At 38.2% G+C, this 19,624-nt stretch overlaps 1 long non-coding RNA gene across 1 annotated transcript in view; it reads left to right on the top strand.

The window, feature by feature from the left end:
• LOC125181596 (uncharacterized) overlaps window positions 1-19,624 on the top strand; it is a 34,633-nt gene that overhangs the window by 2,394 nt on the left and 12,615 nt on the right. The window contains exon 2 of the long non-coding RNA XR_007160466.2: window positions 6,005-6,034. This is a non-coding gene — a long non-coding RNA (uncharacterized lncRNA). The remainder of the gene's footprint in view (window positions 1-6,004; window positions 6,035-19,624) is intronic.

Below are 19,624 nucleotides of genomic sequence, written 5' to 3'. Positions count from 1 at the left end.
TATGTTTTGCTGGACACTGAACACAGAGACAGAAAAAAAATACCTTTTTATTTCTCTCCAAATCTCTCAATAATTTTCGTGGTTCATTGTCTAAAAATCAGATATGACACAGCTTCATGTTATTGAGGAGAAAATTAATAAGCGACACAAGAAATTAGCATTTTCTGAACTGGACAAATGCACCATTAATTTTACTTAATTCTGAGTCTGAGACTTAGATTTTTTTTTTTAATGTTTTAAACCTTCAGATTCTGACAGCATTATAGATGAAGTCAGAATTACTACAAAATTTCTTTCCTGATCAGAAAAACTATCGTGCACAAATCTTCTTACATATGATGTGATCACAATAATCACAATAATGTGATTATTGAAAAGAATCCTCTGTCCGAAAAGTAAATTTGAGTTTTTCTTGGTACTGATGGAATAAGTGAAGGACCTTATCTCCAAGTTTTCTCCAGGCTTCTTCTTCTATGGATGGGTTCAAGGGGGTAGTATTAGAAATTATATCCTATCAACTGGTCAAACAGATAAGACAACATTTTTATTTTTATCAGCAAAACCCTTATTACTCATGAAAGAGTATATCTTTCAGCACAGTGCCTTTACCACACTATTGTTCAGGTTACCAAGCTGTGTGTATATTCCCTGTCTGTTTGCCCCCGAGGACATCCTTGAAAATGAGACGTGTTGTTTTAAGGCTGAAAGGGTTTTATCCTCGTGTAAAAAATTAAATAAAATAAATTCAGAACAAATATAACATTAATATTTTATATATACATTGCTTTAATATTGCATCAGTAGCAAATTAGAATACAAGCCTACATTTTCATGTTTTGAATATTAACTGCTGAAGTTTCCTCAGTAGCCTTAGGAGGGTTTGCTGGATCTTAACAAATTGTGACAGAAATTATGGTTGGTGTTCAGACAAAGTGTGAAGTGTCTCTTTGAAAATTGCAGTAAAATGATGTCAGAGAAGGAAACTGTCTGCCTGACCCCTAATCAACAACAGTAAAAGCAGGCCTGGTACTGTATGCTTGCTAAATCTCTCTATACTTTTATTAAGTGCAAAAAATAGAGGTACTGGGATGCATTAGGTGCACTGCTGAATGATTATTACCCTAAGGGGAACAGAGATATGCCTATCTCACATAGAATCTCCACTATTTGATATAATATAGCCTCTTGTATATTGGCCAGACCTCGCAAAATGTTTATCATAGAAGTAATCCACACTCCTTCAAGAAGTCTCATTAAATGCACTAGGACAAGTTTAGTGAATAATAATTTTACATTCAGGAACATTTTAAGAAAGATATTGTCAAATCTGTAAATTGAGTTTTGCATGTGTTGTCGAAGACATCATTCCAGCAAAACTTTCAGTGAACGTTTTTGTTCAACAACATAGAAAAAATCTCAGTTAACTAGTAAGGGCCGAAAAGCAATATTTGCTACAGTTTCATTACACGATCTAAAACAAATTAGCAGCATTTTATTCAGTCATGCATAAACTATATTTTATTAGAGATCAAAATCTGAAAATGTTTTTTTAAATTTTAAAGAACATCTGGACCGCAATCTTGAAATTATTCATAAATAGATAGAGCTATGTTAAGAAAGCCATTGGATTTACTGAATGTTATTTTGGATAAACATCTCTGGTATAAGAACTCTATATCTCATTAGGAATTAGATGAAATAAATGTAGTTAAAATGGTTAAATGTGAGCCTATCTTTTTTTTTTTTTTTTGTGTGTGTGTGTGGAGAAATATGAAAACTTAACTAGAAAAATAAGTATTGAAAGTTATAACAATGTAATTGTAGAAATGATCAGAGTATTGTGGTAATAATGTGGGACAATGCAAGAATGTGAGCAATGCAAACTATGCTGTAGTTACTAATGAGAAAAAGTCACCCAAAAGAAAATAGGCTGTATCATTTAACATATGTCTCCTGCATGTATTTCTGCAGATTTTATGATCCTTTAAATATAGTATTCTTTATTTTAACATCTTGTTTTCATGGGGTGTACTGCTGAATTATCCCTAGTAGTTGTTCACTGCATGTCTCAGGAGATGAGGTACTGAACCATGACTCAGAGAGTCACAATATAGTCCCTGATTACCCCTTGCTCCAGGAAGAAAATAAACTGCATTAGCCTTTTACCTGGTACAGATGATTTCTTCTCTCTGTACCAGCCAGGCTGTGCTGGTCAGTATGTCGGGGCAAGGGTCACAGCTAGACATCACTCACTCCCCATGCATCTGCAAAGGAGTGGGAATAGCTGCCTTGTAGAGGCCATTCACCCTTTTGTAATGCAATCTTCACTCAGGGTAAATTGCAGTGTGTTAGAGGGCACTTTAAGCTCCTCTGTCTCTTGTGTAGGTGTGTATGACAAACTCTGTTCTTGTCCTTTATCTATAGCACGTGCTTAGGCAAATGACTTTGAAGCGTCAAAGCTGTTTATATTGATCTTTAATCCCTGATCCACTGCAGTAGAACAGCAAGATACAACCGCCCACTTCCCCAGGACAGCTGGCTTTGCAAAGTGAAGCCAGTAAAGATACGATGTTCAGCACCTCACAATATTTAGTCCATGTATAAACAACTGTGGCAGTTCTGGGAATGGCCAGCAATGATTCGGCTGCCCATTTTCCCTATGTTTATTTTAATGCATTATTTCTTATGGTCAGCATATTCATGTATATTAGAAAAAGAAAATAAGGGTCACTAAGGAAAAAAACAGAATTTTCTAGATCATGATGGTAACTGAAATGGTCTCTTTCTCACCTATAACCATACAAGAAAGAGAAACATGTAGGAAAGGCGCTTCTATTTGTTCTGTGTACTTTTGCATGCACAAAATCAGGAGCGCTTTTTAAGTGAAAAAGAACATAAAAACTATTGCTTTCAGTTCTACAACATGAAAAGGAATCAGAGACCCAGTTGTTGACCAGTTCAAGTTGTGCCCTTTTGGCAAATTGCCTCTTGCTCCAGAAGAGTGTAAAACTGGACAGTGAAAATTCAAGAGAAGTAAAAAAAAGAATATATATATATATATATAAATCATCCACTATGTCAGAATCTATTATTTCTTTGAAGTTCAGTTTGTTGTCTGCTGTCATGGGACTGCCTTCAAAGAGTGCATAGAATACTAAAAAAAATAATAATAATAATCAAAAAAGCAAAACAAACAAAAAAACAATGTGAGAAAGCAGGCAGCACTTTCCTGTTACAGTCTGCAGATATTTTGACATTCCAAACAGTCATCATGGGTTTCCCAGGTGCTTGATGTTACATAATTTGTCATGATGTCTCCTGTAAGTGCCCCTGGACCTCATGTCTTACTATCCTCCACTCTCTTTTTCTGGCACTTAACTGGGAATAGGTGTCATCAAGGAGTTATACAGTGCCAATAATTCAGTATTTTCACAAAGAAGGGATTTTCTCTAGAAAGAATGGTATTAATTACTATGCAGGCTAATAAACAAATGCAGGCAAGTTTCTCTGAGAAGACTTTAATTGAGCAAGCACAGTCACCTTCAAAAGATGACTTTAAGCAAAATGAGAAAAATTAGATGGTATATTTATTTTTTCCCAACTCTCTCAATAATGATAACGCTATATTCTCTGTTGCAATACTGATACTGTATAATGGAAAAGATTTTTAAAATGCTTTCAGAAGATTGAATTACTAGGAGTATGCTAAGGTTTATTGTATATATACAAAATGGAATAATATACTGTACCAGATATATTTAAGAGAGAAGGAGAGAAGAAGAAGCTACTTAAAAATAAAAATGAACTATACATGGCTGTAGTAGATAGTCCAGGTTTGATCATTACTCATGCTAATGTCTCTTACTGGCTTCCAAGGACGATTTTTGACCCAGCAGTTAACAGCAGAAATGTAAGATATTCAGAAACATCTCTCCTTGAAATGACATGTATATGTTCTGTTTTCTACTCTTGTTTTTAGAATGTTGGATCATTATGGTAGCTGTAAGATCTCTCTTATAATAAATGATGATAGATCCCTGCCTGGAGATAATTATAATCTGAATTAGTCATAGTAAAAATAATAATAATAATCAAATCTTGGAAAGCCTACTTCTAGAAGAGTCTAAAACCCTCTAGCTGTGCCCCTGCTTAGCCTGTGTCTCCATCTGTTCTAAGTTGCAATGTACACTGGGGAGGCTCAGCTGAAGCTGCTGGACTAAGTAAGTACTTAGTTTTTGTGAAATTCAGTCCTCAGTTCAGGGAATGTTTTAAAATATACAAAAAAAGGATACTTATCCAAAAGTGGATGTCCTGAATTTTACTCCATCCTTACTCTAGCAAGGAAAATTTGTACTCCTGGTTAAACATATTTTAACAAACACGATAATGCAAAATATTATACATGAATACACACATGACTGAGGGAACAGGGGCCAGAACAGAGGACTTCTACGTCAGAGCATCGAAAGGGATCAAAGTTGTCTAATGCTTAGGTCTATTCCAGGTATGATGTGACATCAGCTGTTTTATTCTTTTTGCTTAATACTGCCTGGCTGCTGGCACTTTCAGTGCAGAATTCCCAAAGAAGTGGCTTCCCATTGTCAGTAAATGGGGTGGTCCTCTACTCCTGTGTTCAGGCATTGGTATTTGAGGTTTTAGTCCAAAATGAAGTAATGAAAGTAGGAAGTTTGGATTTAGCTATATATGAGTTTGCTAAGTTTCAGGGCTTCCTTTAATTTAGGTCATTGCAACCTCACCTCAGAGTGGTCTGTCTCCGAATTCTGAATAATTTGAAAAATCCATTTTGTTTGCCATTTCAGAAGAGCCGGGTCTCTGTTGCTATGGAAATTGGATTCAAAACCAATGATTCAATTGGAAGACTTTGGGATAGTGTTGGACCTGGAGTCAGTGTTGCAAGTTTGACTGTATTTATATGAAACCTTTTGACTTTAAAAGGAGAATTTACCGGTTCATGAACAAATTATAAATCCCACAAGGGTTTCATACTTACGTAATGCCCCCCCCCCCCCTTTTTTTTCCTACTACTTGTTCCACCACTAAAATCATAACCTTGCTTATAACCTCAGTAATTTTTATAATAACCACTTGCAAAGTAATGAAGAGAGGATTAGGACATTGCATAGGGAGTAATCAGTAGGAAATTACAAGAATCTGTGGTTTTGCTGAGGTTTCTTTTAACAAAAGAAGAGAGTTGCAAGAAAAGAGAAAATAAATAAAGGATAGGGAGAATTATCTGTAAATAAAATGCTTTCCTAAAATTTTCCCTGAGGTTCTAATCTCCTTTAGTGTGACCCAGACAATATTAGAAGGGCTTCAGCATATTGAAGGAAGAAACACATTTCACACCTCCCATAATCTTGGAGAGCTTCCTCAAAGTCCCTACACAGAATTAACATAACACTTTAGGCCTGGAGTCTGCATCTTGCAAAGTTAATGAAATCAATAACACATGTGTGAATGGATCTGTTTGCAAGGTCCTGGCTTTAAATTAACATTCAGACCCCATTTGTTTCCTGATGGCTTCTGGTGGGACATCACAGGCTGGGAAAATAAGCACCGAAAGTCATGGGAACTTAGCAGGGTGTGATGGCTAGGCCAGTGAAACCAATCCCCCTTATCTAAATAATAAATGTACAGTCTTTGGAGCAACTAGGTATAAAACTATGACATATGTTCCAATATAGTGTGTGTGTGTGGGGGAAAACACAAAACAAACAAAATCCTCCACCACCACCACCACCATTAAGAAAAATAAAAAATTAAAAAAATCAGACATTGTAAAAATCAAGAAATCCTGTGTTTTAGTTCTGGTTATAATCATCTGGTGTTTCATTTTGGTGTGAACAGATTCCAAACAGGTACCATGCACCTGCTGCTATAAATTCCCACTGCACCGGCTTATAAAATCTGCTTCTTTATTTGTGGGACATTTGCAAAAAAAGAGAGATTGTTATGCTGATTTAATGTTTTCCTCTCTTTGCAGAACTACACCTATCAGATCAAAGAGAAAAATGTAAGTATTTCTTTATTATCGCTTAATTTTCCCTGCCATATGCATTTACTTTTTAGAAGAGGTTATAAGTTTTCATTAATATTTGAAAGTGCCAGCCTCAAAGAAACAACCTGTAATGTCTGAAACTGAAATATACTACCTTCTAACTTAGGAACATTCCTAGTAATTTGCTGTAAAATATGCATAATGAAATCAGACAGCAAGAACAGAATATTTAAAATGTGTGACTAATCTAATTCATTAAGTGATGCACATTTGATATTTTCATTTGGCTGGTAATATACAAACTCTGCAATTGTCTATCCTGAGCTCGAAGTACATATGCCATTATATTAAAGCCAATAAGCAATACAATAGGAATATTCCCAGTTCATGTGACATAGTTTTGAAACTGATAGGTTCAAAATGATAGAACTGACGATAGAACAAGTACAGAAGTTCAGCAAGTCACCTGTCTTGCCCTATAGTTGCCATAGTTCCTCCTTCCTTACTTTAAAAGGCACCCTAAGAAAACGTGCAGCAAAAGGATATTTTCAATGTACTGTCAGTCCTAAATTACATCTCTGTGAAAGTAGCACTAGTCATGTCAAGCCATTTTACTAAGACAGGGACTCAAGAATGCACTGACCACAGCAGAGTCACATTTCACGTGTCCTTCATGGCCTGCACTGTATTGACAAGATCTGTGACAAGAAGCTGAACAGATTTGTTGTTCTCAGGTTGATAGGCTTATATTTGTAGCAGTCCCATCTTCTGCTAGCAGCAGGCTCTGCCATAGATGTGCCTATGGGAGAACACCATTATTCTCTTGTGCCCTTAAGATTGTGTTACCCAGGTAATCTTCTTGTCTTTCTTCTCCTGAACTGTTGGGATGGTTCCAGGAAAAGTAAGAGGTGCTGAATTGCTATTTTTGTTATTGTATAAAACTGAAACCTGACTCCAAACCTCCTCCATTATCTCCTCAAGCCTTCAGGCCTAATTGACAGCAAGTCTTTATATCTTGATTTGTTCCCATTAGAAGTCCTTGTGCCCTTGAATAAACAGGTAAGGTAATAACTTTAATTACTGCTGTAATTAGGTGTATCTGAAGCACCTGTGCTTTGGCATGAGAAAAAAAGCCTAAAAACAAACTTTCTTTTCTGCAGCATTGATAAGTACTTTTTCTTAATATTATTCACTTAGCAGTCAAAGACACTCAAAGTAGATATGGGAGCTTTAATTTAAGAAGCAGAATAAAGATTATTATTATTATTTTTAAAATTTAGATTGTTGCTAAATTATTTATTTCTATAACAAAGTAGTGAGAAGTCTTCAAGTAAAAGGCCATTAAATATATGGAACAACTTTAAAAGGTCATAGTCACTTTGCACTAAGTTATTAAAGGAACCAAACAGAAATAAATGAATCATCAATAAAATAATACAGCAGGATATTTCATAGGGCGTAATGTCTTCTGCATTTGTTTTGTTTCTGTTATAAACAAGACTATATATTGTGTTACGTATATGGCCAAAGAAATATTCATGCATGTGTATAAAAATTTGTGTATAAATGTATATGTGTATACATACAACTTGGTTTACGACCAGTAAGTTTAGGACTTTATTCTCCACTTCAACTTGTAATGAAAAGTAAAACAAACAAACAAAAACAACATTTTTTTCACTGTGTAAGAATAAATTTATATTTTAAAAACAAACAAAATGTTCATAGAAAATGAGAAAATAGCCTGTGTTTGACTGAAACTTTAGATCTCTTTGAAACATTTTTAAAATACTAAGTAAAAAAGAAGATATCCTGAGAATGTATAGCTTGTATTCATACCAACTTCACATCAGAAAACAAGAAAAGTAGGCAATTCATAATTCTTGACAGAAAGCTGCATTTCAATAAAATCAGGAAATGTTACTGTCAAGGAAAGCAGTGATATTCCAGGTTCAGCACAAATTCAGTTTATCAACCCAGGTGTTTGAATTAATGTATAGGAGCATTTGGCACCCAAGCCAAATCAGTCTGATTTTCAGGACAGAGAGAGTAGACTCAGTATCCACGACATTTTAGGTATGCCATGATGTGCATCTGCGTAGACTGGAACTTCAAAAAGTGGATTTATTTTTGGAACTTTTGTGTTTTTTTTATTGGATTCTAAGTGGTGCAGCTACCTGGAACTACTTAGCTACACTTTATCACTCCTCTACATTGAGAGGGTTGGGCATGTTCAAACCAGTGATGTTTTTCAAATGAGAAACCTTTTTGAATAGCAGTATAGTTGTCTTATTGTTACATTGCAGCTTGGTTTTTGAGAGCCAAGTGGAGAGTTTTACAAATTGAAACTGTAGTGAATTTTTTCAATTGAAAACTTCGTTTTAATTTTAAAATTCCAAAAGTATTTCTAAAGTGGTCTAGAGATATCTTACATGCATGTTATAAGAAATTCAACTTTCAAAAAAGATGGTTAGCTCTTCTCTAAAAAGGAATGCAGTTTTTGTGTATCAAGATGGGCTTTCCAAGCCAATATTCACTTCTAGAAATTTTGAACTACATACTTTCCTAACATTAATTTTCATTGGAAGTGATTAGTCTACTTACTAGAGAAGTGCCAGGCAATCAAAAAGAAGGGAAGTGGTCTGTGTGGCTCTGAGTTGGGAGAGGTAACACGAACTTTAAATAATCCATCTATTAAAATATGTTCCACACTATAAATGGTTGAAAACCTACCATAAAACACAGCACAACAAGGGGATGATATGGGATAACTGACTTGCCATTTACCACACTGTTGTTTTTCTTTAAATAAATAAAAGACTTTAAGATCTAGTGCTGTTCAATATATACTTTCCTCAAGCATTAAGTTTCCATTAAATAAGTCACTATGAACTGAAAAATAGCTGATCTGTGGGTGAGGAATGTTTTCTAAGGAAAATCCATCACAATTTTTATTAGCTGTCTAGATATATCTAGACAGAAAATATAGATAGAGAAATTTAAATATCTGAACTGTAAAAATGGTTCCACTGTTTAGAAAACATTTAAAATCTTTTGAGGATTTATTTGTTCTTTAGTTTTGTTCTCTTTTACCCAGCCACCTTCATGACTTAGGGAGAGATGTGCTTAGTTCAATTTTAAACATTTCCAAATTGTAGGTCTACTTTCAACTGATCATCTGAGTTTCTTCCATATAAGCATTTCCAAGAGACTTTCATGGTCCCTACTGTAGCATGAGATTAATCACCTTCCAAATATGCTCATCTTTCTCCATTGACTGCAGAAGTAGCCTAGATGCTAAGTTTTGTTCAATTCTTCAGTTTTAGCTGAAGGTAAGTGAAATAAGTTTCAGTCTGTCTAAGGACATCTGTGAAGACAGATGAAGCATAGGTTTGGATTTCTAGAGACAGATGTGCAGAGGCTGGAAACAAGACCTCAGAGGAGCTTTTTTCTTACTCCACTGAGTAAGGTAAGTGTGACTGTGAAGTTTAATACAACTTAAAGCTTTCTTCTTTTTGAAGAATCCCTGCTCCAGATATTTCTGTGTTCTTGGGAAATAACAAGGATGTGGAGAACAGATGACAGTAGTCTGAAGCCGACCACTGAACATTTACCAGATTAGTTTTGATATTCTTGGCAAACTCTATCATCTTGAAGGAATAAGAGGGAGGAAAATCCCCAAAGAAGTGTTGCTGGTATTTCTTCATTCTTCACTTCCAGAGGAAGAGATTTGTAGATTAAAATTCATATTGCTTTAATATGTGCCTGTTGCTTACTTTTTATTTCATTTTATAGCCATTTCTACTTTTATATTCATTTCTATAAAGCAATCAAGAACTACAATATAAAGAAGGGTTGTCTATGTAGTACTACAACAACCCTTTTTCGTTACAAAAATGCTGTAAAAGGAAAAGAAAGTAACAGCTGCTGAAATTCTGCAAATAATCTTGTATGACTCTAATCACAAAATGATGCATTAAATAGCTTTCATAGTTCTCATGTGGAAAACAGATTAATATGTACCATTGTAGCAGTCAGTGGTCAAGACCGTTGCTGTCCATGTAAACTTGCTGCTCAGAAAAAATACATTATTTCAATTTTGGTAATAAAGAATCACTAGGTTTGATACATAATGTTTTCAGCAAAGATGAAGCTATGTAGTGTAGTCTGGTACAGGTTAGATCATTAATCCAAGACTGTGATACCCACTATTTGGGATCCAATCTAGAGCACTCCTGTTACTTTTCCAGGCAAGAAGTAGGCTGCCACAACATTTAAGTTCTCACACCTTACTCCCTTTCTGCTACTGCATGGCAGGCTAGGGCTCTGAGTGAAATGAACAGAAATGCAGTCTTGAACCAATATGCTTTTTCATACAAATATCCACAGGAATAAAATGAAAAGGAAAAGATTATATCAACAAAATTGAAATATTAGGAAGTAGTTTTCCACAATGATTAACAGTTTGACACAAAGGATTTCTAGCACATTGTCTTCATCTATTTATCCTGTTTTTTAAAAAGTATTAAATGTACTAGTTTAAATAATATTTTTATTCTTGACAATGTATTTCAATGGCTGAAATCTGTTGAATGATATCTTTTAAATAGCATAAGATGCAAAAGAAAAGTATTACCCTTAACTTGAAAGATACTATTTTTCATCATTTGGGTCACCGATTTAATGTGATTTAACATTAAGCTTTTTGAATTTTAGAATCCATTGTAAGAGTCTCCTTTTGCAAAGAAAGGTAACTCTATCTAGCATTCACAACCCAGCACGACTCCAGCATTTTAGAAAGCAATGACTCCTAATAGCTTAGTTTTTCAACTGCAAGTAGAATACAGGCTAATTGCAACAAAGCCCCTCAGTTTAGTAAAACTTGAATCTCCTGACGGGTCAGACAAATCCATTAGGATTTTATTGGGTCCTAAAAAGAGTTATGTGATTCCCTAGGATCCAATCCTTGTCAATCAGGCATGGTAAATTGGATTCTTGAATAGGGAAATCCCTAAGGGAGAGAAGATGTTATCTAGATCAGATGCAGTGATTTTTCGACTCTGTGCTCACTAGGTTCTGTTCTCTCTTTAGTGAACCAATAAAACCATAATAAGTATTGATTAACCCATTACTGAGCATTATCCACTGGCTTCTGCCTGGCTGTATTTAAACACAACACAGTACCTCTCTACTGCCATTGTACAACTGTTTGCCTTTACATTGGCAGCCTTGGCAAGCTCATGACAGGTTTACTCAGTTTTCAAAACATCTTCAATCACTTCATGTTCATTTCAGATGTGATTTTTTTTTATATATGTCTTGAAAACAGCTATATTTCCTCTAAAAGAGTGGGGAAAGAAAATAATGATCAACATACTTACATCTTGCTGTGTGTTTGAAAATGGTCATGTTTGCCCTTAAAAAACTCAGGTACTTTAAAATTAAAATGTTATAAAGCACTCACACAATATTCCAGAAGGAATCTTTGTCATTAGGAATGGCATGAATTGTAGCTTTTTGATAGCTTCTATAATTGTGAGCAATATGTGACAGCTGTGTGGGTATCTTCCATTTGCACCCACCTGATTTCATTAGCTGCTGAATGTGTCATAATACTCCAGACAGTGTACTACAAACTGTCTGAAGCTATGAAATTTTAGTGGTGGGTGTGTAAGATTTGCCTAAAAATGGACTGTTCATGCATGGACTTTAGTTTTCATTGGATCTGATCCACAATATTTTGAAAACTTCTTACTAGTAACTAGCTTTTTTTTGGGACTTTCTGATTTATTTATTTATTTATTTATTTGAGTACTATTCAATACTTGGGAGTACAGAGATCACCTAGATAAATTAACTTTTGTTATAGGGGACAAGGTCAGAATCTGAATGGACATAGGTCAAACTGAGACACCACAGAAAGCTATTTTTTTTAACAATCACATGAATAGTTGAGCTTTTAGAAACTATTTTATTTTACCTTATGTTGAATACATGCAACATTTTCAGAAGGAGAGGAATATGTGTTCTGAAGAATTGATGTGTATTTATGTCTTTTTTTAGGTATAGTTTTCAAGGCTATATGGTATTTTGTGTTCATTACAGAATAGTCATTTGATCAAGTGATTTTCAATACATTGTCAAAATAAATTACATTCACTTCATTAGATGTACAGGAAGTATAGCTGAAACAGGGACAAGTATTAATTTAGGACTCTGCAGAAACTGACACTCCATCTTATGACCCTGAGGCTGTATTATTCAAGATACCCCGTGATGGAAGGAAGTCTGTCTCCATAGCAATTACCTAAATCTTTTATCAGTCATTTCTGGAAAGAAAATTAGAGCAATTGTGTCAGGATGGTCATATGGGCAGAAATTGCACACTCATTCAGACCACTTATGTCTCTGACTTTGTCCCTGCTTGATGGCTGCTTTTGTTTACTACTACGCTTTTGAAAGTTTGATTGGACATGAGCAGATGTGCCGTACTGTAACCACAAAAGGTTGTCCTTTGTTTCCTTTCCATTTATTTTATTTTTTTTCCTACAACTGTCATTGATTTATACTATGTTTCTGTTTATTAAGCAAATTACTCTTTTACATTAAAAAAGCCAGAAAAAAATCCACTGAAATTACTTAAAATTAGAGCAGCAAAATTCTCATTGTCATAGATTTAATTATTAGAGAGCATGATAGTATTTAATGGCACAGGTTAATTTGATTGGACATTTTAAAAATGCTGTTAAGAGCAGTACCTATTTTTAACACATCAAATCAGTCATATTGCACTTGCAGAATTTTATTGACTAGATAATTAGTGCAGTTCTACAGGGCTAACTGCTTTTGGACAAGGGAACCTAGAAAAAATTTACAGTGTGCTATTATTTTCAAAATGGTTAAACCAAATTAAAAGGGAAAACCTAGTGGTAAATGGTTAAGATGGTCTCTTTAAGAAATAAAACAAAAGAAGCACCCCCTTCCTACACATTTAGTTTGTTTTTTTTTTTTTTTTTCACTGTTAGATTTTGAAATCAGAATAAAAAGCTTAACTGTTGATCAATAATAGTTGCAGCCTACACTGAATGGTATGAACAACAGCCTAAGCTCTCCCTTCAAGTTCCTTGTTCAGGAAAATTTACAATTAATGGCTTTCTTACAACAGCAGAGATATCCCCTTCTTCATGGCTCAGCTAGGGACCTGCCAGACTAATCTATTCCCAGTTTGCTGGCCGTGGTCCTTTACTCTATCTGTCTTAGCATATTGATTTCTGAGCTGTCTTATTGGTTCCTAACATAATTATACCAGGAGTGGGTCTCTTAGTACAGCTAATACATTTACACCATGGCATCTAGGGAAGCTTATTATAGCAGCATCCGGTAGCACCGCTACAGTTAAGGGTCAGTTGCCATTTCCATTATAAACCCCATTTTTCAGGGGTTTATACCTTAACTGTTTTAATCTGTATCTGGCTAAAACTTCACATAGACACTGTCAGCATAAAATTGTCTGCATAAAAATTACACATTATTAAAAACAGGAATAAGGAAGTTAAAACTGTTAAAAAATGCTTCTGGTGTGCATATATTGTTAGAATAGAATGCTGAAATATTTTGTTTTTCATCTTTGACTCTCTAAAACTTGACAGCTATTAAGCTGAAATATTTTGTTAGAAATGCAAATGTTTACTTTACAAAATGTATCTTCTTCAACATTTCAAAGAGCAAAAAAATTTTCCATTGCATAAAGCATTGATAAAACATTATGATAAAAGCATGATTCCTTTGACACAGTATCATATCTAAAGGACAAGCAGATCTGATGCAATGCCAATGAAAATGCCTCATACAATGTATGAATAATTGTTGTTAGAACTTTAAATCAATTTAGATCTGTGAAAGGTGTCAGATCAACAACCCTGGAAACATAATCCCTCTATTTATCCAGAAAATGAGCACTCTTGGGGGTGTGGGGGAGTAAACTGTGTGCCTTAACTGGAAGTGAAGGACTAAAAGTAGAGGTAAGAGGATATTTCAGCTTCTCTTCTAATGCATCTCACTGCTGACATTATAACAAACAACCAGTAAAGGTACCTTTCTGTGCCACTTCAGTTTATTTTATTTTATTTTTATTATTATTTTTCTTAGATTGTGAGCAGTCCACAGTTCACTTGAATGAGGCCACTGACTCTTTCCATAAGTTCTGGGCTCCATAGTGCAAGAAGGATATGGACTCACTGGGACACAAAGACGGTCAAGGGACTGAAGCATCTTTTATACAAGGAGTTGCTTAGTGAGCTGGGACTGTTCAGCCCAGAAGTGAGAAGGCTCAGGGAATTCCTATGAATATAGGGATAAATAACCACCTGATGCAGAATGAAGAAGAAGGAACCAGAGTCTTCTCAGTAGAGTCCTGACAAAATAAAAGGCAATGGAAATAGTTTAGAAAATATGAAATTCAATCTGTGGAACACTATTGTTAAGGTGGTCAAGCACTGGAACAAGTTGCCCAGTGAGGTTCTGGAGCCTCCATTTGTTGAGATGTTTAAGATCTTAAGGCACATGTTTAAGGATGTTTAAGGATCTTTAAGATGTTTAAGGCACGGTCCTGGGCGACCAGCTCTAGGTGACCTTGGTTGAGCAGGGGGAGTACACTTGATGATCTCAGTAGGTCCACAATGTCAACCATTCTGTGATTCTCTGTGTAACTTCTAAATGACATCCAATAATCCACTGAGGATGAGGTGAAATAAACGTTCATATTGAACATGATGCTCACCTTTGGAAAGCAGTCACCTAAACTGAAAACAATCAGAAATTGTCAACAAGATGGCATTGTGGCGGTCACAGCTAAAGATTCTCCAAAAACAATCAGTGGAGGGCTTCTTCTTTACATTTTATAGTCTTTTCCTAACCCCTGACCTATTGAATCTCTTTATTGCCATCAACACTAGTTAAATCCCAGATCTGATCTTTGATTAAAGGAATCAAGCACTGAAGAGCTCACAGTCCTGTTCCAAACAAGCTATTAGGTCATTAATTTAGGTAGTAATCTTTGTTCCAGTTTCTACAAAATGGTACAAGCAAAAGTACTGCCTCAGTATCTGGAGCCACGGAAAGCAGAAGAGCATGTAGTTGTTTGGGGGGCCAGGAGAGTGCAGAGGAAAAAAAAAAAAAAAAGGTCTTCATCTCAGAGGGTAGATAAGTACAATTGTCCTTGCTGGGTGCAGGACTGTAAAGTCATCATGGGCTGGAGGCTATGACCCAGTATCATGACTGTGGAAAAGAGAAGCTGGTCACTAGAGGTTGATGACTGAATATACTTAAGCAGTAGGCTGAGAATATGAAAAGTTAAGGCTTGATACAATATGGATGTGTGACTAAGGCTAGAAAAGCTGAATCTATAGCATCTAAAGAGTGGTGATATAAAAGTTTTATTCACTGACTACTGATAAAGAGAGATTAGTTTGGCAGGAAGGGATTTGTGCCACTTTGCATTTTTTTCCCCTTTTTTTCTTTCTTGCTCTGTTCCTCTAGCTTTTCCATAGAAAGTACAAGCATCAGCAGTAGGCATGAGAGTGCACTTGACCAGGTGGAGTCTGGGGACCAAAGACTTCAATGTTGACCCACAACTAGAAGCCAGGGAGACTGAGTCTTCTATTGCTTTTGTTATCCTTCTAGTAAGCTGCTCCATGTCCTATATTTCCAGAATATAGGAAATGGAGTTGCTGAGCCCAGCTGTCCCTCCATCTAACCCAAAAGGGAGGACAAACCTCACCTGCCCAGACAACAGGAGCATTGGGATGCCTCCTAATGAAGTACTTCACATACACAACATGGACCAAATTCACAACACCAGTTTCCAGCTGTATGATGCTTATAAAATTCCTTTCTGTCCCTGTGTTGTGAGGATTACTTCTAAAGTTTTTCATTTCCACTGAATGTGTGCAGTTTGGATTTTTCTTTTTCCTCTAACAGTCCTGCCTTAAACTTCCAATTCCAATTTTCATTCTCCTTTCAGTACCTCAAAGTCTTTCATGTTAGGTCTTATGTTTTAGGTTTGACTTAAGGCAGCATGATGTTAATTTAAAGCAACTGCTAATCTGAGGTGTTTACAACATTTTTTGTGTATGTGAACGATACTTCGAATGGACAGATATCCATTAGAATGCCACAGTGCTCTCTCTGGAACATCCAATAAAGCTATTCCTTTACTTTAGGGCTTTAAACTAGAGTAAAAGGGGGAAGGGGATAAAACCAGGCACGCTGGTGATAAGCTAAGGGATGGGGCGCTAGAATCAGAGGGACTGTGTGCTAGTGAGGTCCTTCGGTCGGCTACACAAGGTGTTGCGTGTAGGGAGGCGCATTTGAAGTGCTTCTACACAAACGCACGCAGTATGAGGGAGAAAATGGATGAGCTAGAAGTCTTGGCCCAGTCCCGCAGCTACGACATCATCAGCATAAGTGAAACCTGGTGGGATGAGTCCTGTGACTGGGGTGTTGCAATAGATGGTTACAGGCTCTTCAAGAGGGACAGGCAGGGTAGGTGAGGTGGTGGGGTGGCGATGTCTGTGAAGCATGCGCTGGACTGTGTGGAACTTCAGGTTGGCGATGGCAAAGTTGAGAGCCTCTGGGTAAGGATCAAGGGACGAACAAATAAAGGGGATGTGTTTGTGGGAGTCTATTACAGACCGCCTGGCCAGGACGACAACGCCGATGAATTATTCTTTGCAGAACTAAGAAATGCCTCGAGATCAACTCCCCTTGTCCTAATGGGGGATTTCAATTTGCCAGACATCAACTGGGATCACCACATGGCTGACACAAGCAAGTCCAGGAGGTTCATAAAGCACCTAGATGATAAATACTTGGTGCAGGTGCTAAGAGAGCCAACTAGGAAAGGTGCCCTCCTAGATTTGTTGCTGGAGAACAGAAAGGGTCTTGTGGGAGACGTGGCAATTGGCGGCCATCTCGGTCATAGTGACCATGAAGTGGTTGAGTTAAGAATTTATGGTGACAGAAGGAAAACTGTCACCAAAACTTCAGCCCTGGATATGGGGAAAGCAGACTTCAGGCTGCTCAGGGAACTAGTCATCAAGGAAACTGCTTTTGAAGGCATTGGCGTCCATCAGTGCCGGTCAGTCTTTAAGCACTGCCTCCTAAAAGCACAAGATCAGGCGATTCCAAAATATCAGAAGTCAGGCAAGCGGGGCAAAAGGCCGGCGTGGCTGACCAGGGAACTTCTACTGGAGCTTAGGCGAAAAAAGACAGTGTACGGCTGCTGGAAGGAGGATCAGGCGACGAGGAAGGAATACAGGGATACTGTTCGTGTTTGTAGGGAGAAAATTTGTGTGGCCAAAGCCCAACTAGAGTTGAAGCTGGCCATGTCTGTGGGAGACAATAAAAAAGCTTTTTTTAGATATGTGAACAGAAAAAAACAAAGGGGAACCAAAGAAAACATAGGTTTGCTACTAGATGGGGAGGGTCTCCTCACAGACAATGACATAGGCAAAGCAGAGACGTTTAATGCCTTCTTTGCCTCTTCTTCAACACTGATGATGGGCTTCGGGACCCAGGGTACCCTGAGCTGGAGGACCATGATGGTGGGAATGACAAACTCCCAACCAACCCTGAACGTGTGCGGGAATTGCTGCTCCACCTGGATCCATACAACTCCATGGGTCCGGATGGGATTCATCCCTGGGTGCTTAAAGAGCTGGCTGATGTCATTGCGGGACCTCTCTCAATTATTTTTCAATGATCTTGGGAATCTGGAGAGGTCCCATTGGACTGGAAGCTGGCAAATGTTGTGCCAATTTTCAAGAAGGGTAAGAAAGAAGACCCTAGCAATTACAGGCCTGTCAGTCTCACGTCAGTGCCTGGTAAAATTATGGAGAGGATGATCCTTGAAGTTACTGAAGCGCACCTGGGGGACAATGCAGTCATTGGTCCCAGCCAACATGGGTTCATGAGGGGTAGGTCCTGCCTAACAAATTTGATTTCTTTTTATGATAAGATCACCCATCTAGTCGATCAAGGGAAACCAGCTGATATGATCTTTTTGGACTTCACCAAAGCTTTTGACACAGTTTCCCATAGGATCCTACTGGACAAAATGTCCAGCATACAACTTAACAAAAACATCATACAATGGGTGAACAATTGGCTGATGGGCAGGGCTCAAAGGGTTGTGGTAAATGGGGCCACATCTGGCTGGCGGATGGTCACTAGTGGGGTCCCTCAAGGCTCCATTTTAGGGCCAGTCCTCTTCAATGTTTTTATAAATGATTTGGATGTAAGACTAGAAGGTGTTTTGAGCAGATTTGCCGACGACACCAAACTTGGAGGAGTTGTGGACTCAGATGAGGGTGGAAAGGCCTTGCAGAGAGATCTGGACAGACTGGAGAGCTGGGCAATCACCAACCACATGAAGTTTAACAAAAGCAAGTGCCGGGTCCTGCACCTGGGACGGGGCAACCCTGGCTATACGTACAGACTGGGCAACGAGATGCTGGAAAGCAGCCCCACAGAGAGGGATCTGGGGGTTGTGGTAGACAGCAAGTTGAATATGAGCCAGCAGTGTGCCCTGGCAGCCAGGAGGGCCAACCGTATCCTGGGATGCATCAAGCACGGCATTGCTAGCTTGTCGAGGGAAGTGATTGTCCCACTCTACTCTGCGCTGGTGCGGGCTCACCTCAAGTACTGTGTGCAGTTCTGGGCACCACAGTCCAAAAAGTACATTAAACTATTGGAGAGCGTCCAGAGGAGGGCGACAAAGATGGTGAAGGGCCTAGAGGGGAAGGCATATGAGGAGCGGCTGAGGTCACTCGGCCTGTTCAGCCTGGAGAAGAGGAGGCTGAGGGGGAGACCTCATCGCAGTTTACAACTTCCTCGCGAGGAGGAGTGGAGAGGTAGGTGACCTATTCTCCATTATCACCAGTGACAGGACCCGTGGGAATGGTGTTAAGCTGCGACAGGGGAAGTTTAGGCTATACATCAGGAAGAGGTTCTTCGACGAAAGGGTGGTCGCACACTGAAACAGGCTCCCCAGTGAAGTAGTCACTGCACCAAGCCTGTCTGAATTTAAGAAGGGATTGGACTGTGAACTTAGTCACATGGTCTAAACTTTGGGCAGACCTGTGTGGTGCCAGGAGTTGGACTCGATGATCCTTATGGGTCCCTTCCAACTCAGGATATTCTATGATTCTATGATTCTGTGATTCTACTTCCATCTCTCAGATGAAGATCTTCATTTAGAGGTTATTTTGCATCCTCTTTCCCTATTCCACTAGTGCATATCCATGTTCAGTTTTGCTTGTGGTTATGTACCTTGCCGAGGCGACCGGCTCTGGGGCAGACGTGTGCTGCAGCGGAGCGCAGGATCGGGACAGGCAGGGCTATTTTTCGGGCATCGAGCCTACGTGAGGGAGCCGCCAGGCACCGGCAGCCCTTGTGAGGGAGGCTGACGAGGCGTAGGCGGAGCCAGCAGCGTCAGCGACAGCTCCTCCCCCCGGCCGTTCAAAGGCAGTCCTTAGGGAGCGCGAGCGACCAGGAGCGCGGCGAGCAGGGCCGGCAAACAGGGAGTGACGCGGGGGGAGTGACGCG

The sequence above is a fragment of the Anser cygnoides genome, chromosome 2 (genome assembly GCF_040182565.1).
Source record: "Anser cygnoides isolate HZ-2024a breed goose chromosome 2, Taihu_goose_T2T_genome, whole genome shotgun sequence".
Taxonomy (NCBI): Eukaryota; Metazoa; Chordata; class Aves; order Anseriformes; family Anatidae; genus Anser; species Anser cygnoides.
This window is presented reverse-complemented; position numbering and strand designations above follow the sequence as displayed.